The following is a 3,351-nucleotide window of genomic DNA, read 5'->3' as shown; positions in this document are numbered from 1 at the left end:
CACCCAGACACACGCATACGCACATACAGAAATACAATCACACACAAAAGACACACAGATAATGCATACATACATACACATACACAGGTAATCACACACACATACACACACACGCACACACGCACACATACACACACGCAGATATACATGTACATAAAACACACATAGGCATACAAGCATAGAAACGCACACACCCACACACAAACACCCACACACCTCTCTTGGGGCGTACTGGCCCCCTAATGCAGTGTCTGGTTCTGGTTAGAGGTTCTTCATGAGCGCCACAGCGGTCCAGTAGCAGACACGCTGACCACTAATGACTGATGTCTCAGAGGCCGTTTCAGATAGGAAGCGCCGCGAGGCGAGCTCACTGCATGGTGCAGACCAGATGTACCCAACAGACCCGCAAGACTCAACACACCTACCCAGACCGACCAGACCTACCAGACCCAACACACCTACCAGACCCACCAGACCGACCACACCCAACCCACCTACCAGACCCACCAGACCGACCAGACCCAGTGCACTGTGCAGAGGCAAGATGGTGTAGCAGTGTACGTCCAAAGGTTTACACTTCACCAGTTGGGAGGTACTGGGTTCGATCCCCGATGTCCACTGACTGACTGCTTTTCCCTGTAGCCACGCCTAACCCATATCTGTTCTTTATTGAACTCAAAGTGAGTCAATGTGGAGAACAGCATCTGCCTAATGACTGAAAAGTTGTATGAAATATCGAAATAACAATCATATAGGGCAGAAAGCCATAAATGAATGGAGAAGTCAGGGTCAGTGTTTGCTAATGCTGCTGGGATAATCATACGTTGTTGGATGAATGCAGAAGACACAGATCAAAATGTGTCTTCTGCACAGCTCCCCTGGGGGGGGGGGGGGGATGATCATGTGTGTCTCCCTGAACCCCGTATTATATGCATTCTATATCTCAATCTCCAATGTCTTCAAACCCTTCAACAGCTCTTTGTGTGTGAGTGTGAGTGAGTGAGTGAGTGAGAGAGAGAGAGAGAGAGAGAGAGAGAGAGAGAGAGAGAGAGAGAGAGAGAGAGAGAGAGAGAGAGAGAGAGAGAGAGAGAGAGAGAGAGAGAGAAGCTGTTTGTAGGTCACTGTTACAGAGAGCGCCGTTGTTGAACATCCTGCCAGAGAGGCCAAAAGACTGGGCGACAAATGTTTCAAAGTACATGGCATTTGTCATCCGCGTGTGAGTGTGTTGAAAGTCTGTATTGTTCGTACATGTGCCAGTGGGTAACTATAGTTGCCAATTGCGGTGTTGCGGATTACTTCTAGTGCATATGCATGTATTTGCGGCGTGTGTGTGTGTGTGTGTGTGTGTGTGTACCTGCGTGCATGTGCAAACATTTCAGTATGTGTGTGTGTGTGTGAGTGGATGAGTGTGTGAGCGCGTCTAGATTCTACAAACACTATCGGACCCAGCAGCACAAAAAGCTTGTCTGTTCAACCAGCGGGAGAGGAGCGGGGAGAACAACGGAAAGCTTCTTTCTCTAGCCTCGTCCAGGGAGTCAGGCTCTGAGCAGCCAGCCTAGGAACACTAGAACCAATCACGACAACAAGCACGTCTCAATTGCTTGGAAGGGGTTGAAGTCAAGGCTTCTGATGCTAGTATCTGCACCTTGCGTCCGACGAATGACACAGGGACAGGACAGGTTATTTTGCTTTTGTGTAGTGGTGTACTTCATGTTCAGTATCTCTGTTGGTGTGATATTTATACTGGGACATAGGGAGTCCTTTATCGATTCTGTGCTTACACCTCTATAATCGAGCCTCATTAATCTGGACCTGTTGAAGTGCCTGATGTTCTATATCATATTTCGTCAATACTTCCCGCTGAAGCATATGTGTCTGAAAACATGTAGGTGTTTGTGTGCATGGTTCTCGCGGGTTGTGTGTGTTTGTGTATTTGTGTGTGTTTTCTTTGTGTGTGTGTTTCTGTGTGTATTTGCGTGTGTGTGTGCCTGGATGCCTGCATCTACTATGTGTGTATAGGGGTTGGAAATAAGCTGTTGAGCGAGTGAGTATTGGAGCGAGGACAGATTTAATTGAAAAGGGGAGAGACAAAGAGGGAGAATATTAAGTGAGATAAGCAACGAGGATGTTGATCGTGTGCATATTTTGAACCCTTAACCTGTAGAACTGGTTCAATATTAAATAAGCACTTGGGTATATAATCAAAGTTCATTTTATTGGCAAGTAAATTGGCGCATAAATTACATAAAGAATTAGAAAATATTATCCCACTTTTTTTTTAGTTAAGTTATCAAGAAATGTAAATTATAAATAATGTTGGCTGTGGAAGGCTTAGAGACAATGAGAAGACTGGAGGCTAGGATTACTCTCATGATTACTGTTTCTGTCTGCAAAAATGTGTGTGCGTGTGTGTGCGTGCGTGCGGGTTAGCGAGCGCGCTTCTGTGTGATCTGCCTGTTGCTTTAGCAATTTCTGAGACACTGACCATATCTCACAGCCAGGGGGAGAGAGAGAGAGAGAGAGAGAGAGAGAGAGAGAGAGAGAGAGAGAGAGAGAGAGAGAGAGAGAGAGAGAGAGAGAGAGAGAGAGAGAGAGAGAGAGAGAGAGAGAGAGAGAGAGAGAGAGAGAGAGAGAGAGAGAGAGAGAGAGAGAGAATGGACGAGAATGGACGAGAGGGACTCACACAAAGTGGGCATGGCCTATTTGCATAAGAAGAGGTCCCTGTACCAATGTCCTGCCTGGGATGGGGAATGCGAGGGGAGGGGAAGTGGGTGGGGGGGGGGGGGGGGGGGGGGGAGGAGGGGGAGGGTGCTGTGCAGGAACCGATGGTGTCAGGTTTCCTCGGCCACATTCTTCCCTCTTTTTCCTCAGGCACAGAGCAGGAGAGAGGGAGGGGGGAGAGAGAACTAACGGGGCGAACACAGAGAGAGAGAGAGAGACAGAGAGAGAGGGAGCGAGCGAGAGAGAACAGGAGTTTAGTTCACGGAGGCAGTGGTCTCATTCTTGCTGTGTGAGATCACAGAGGAGACACAATGTGTTAGGATCGGCCCCCGACGACTGGATACAGGACAGAACAAGACGCGGAGAGAGAGAGAGAGAGAGAGAGAGAGAGAGAGAGAGGAGAGCGGATAGGTGGAGGCCGGCCAAGGAATCTGGAAGGAAGGACTCGACTGTGACAGCAGCAAGAGAGGTTCACCAGAAAGTACCGCAAAGGGACCGGTGAGAGAGAGAGAGAGAGAGAGAGAGAGACAGACAGACAGGGAGTGAAAGGGGCTGGAAAGTAAGCCGGTGGTAGTTTTTGTCTCTCATGCTTTGGCAGTAATCCTGGCACTCTTCTCCATTTGAGGAACT

General features: G+C 48.5%; 1 protein-coding gene across 1 annotated transcript in view; it reads left to right on the top strand.

Annotated features, from left to right (window-relative positions):
• Positions 1-2,823: 2,823 nt before the first annotated feature.
• The window catches only part of bcar1 (BCAR1 scaffold protein, Cas family member), a gene marked incomplete at its 3' end in the record, with an annotated part of 16,381 nt that continues 15,853 nt past the window's right edge, over positions 2,824-3,351 (top strand). The window contains 1 exon segment of the mRNA XM_030365838.1: positions 2,824-3,351. This exon segment is cut by the window's right edge and continues 246 nt beyond it.

Source organism: Gadus morhua, chromosome 9 (genome assembly GCF_902167405.1).
Source record: "Gadus morhua chromosome 9, gadMor3.0, whole genome shotgun sequence".
Lineage (NCBI taxonomy): Eukaryota > Metazoa > Chordata > Actinopteri > Gadiformes > Gadidae > Gadus > Gadus morhua.
Note: the sequence above shows the minus strand (reverse complement) of the source record. Positions and strands in the feature narration are given on the sequence as shown.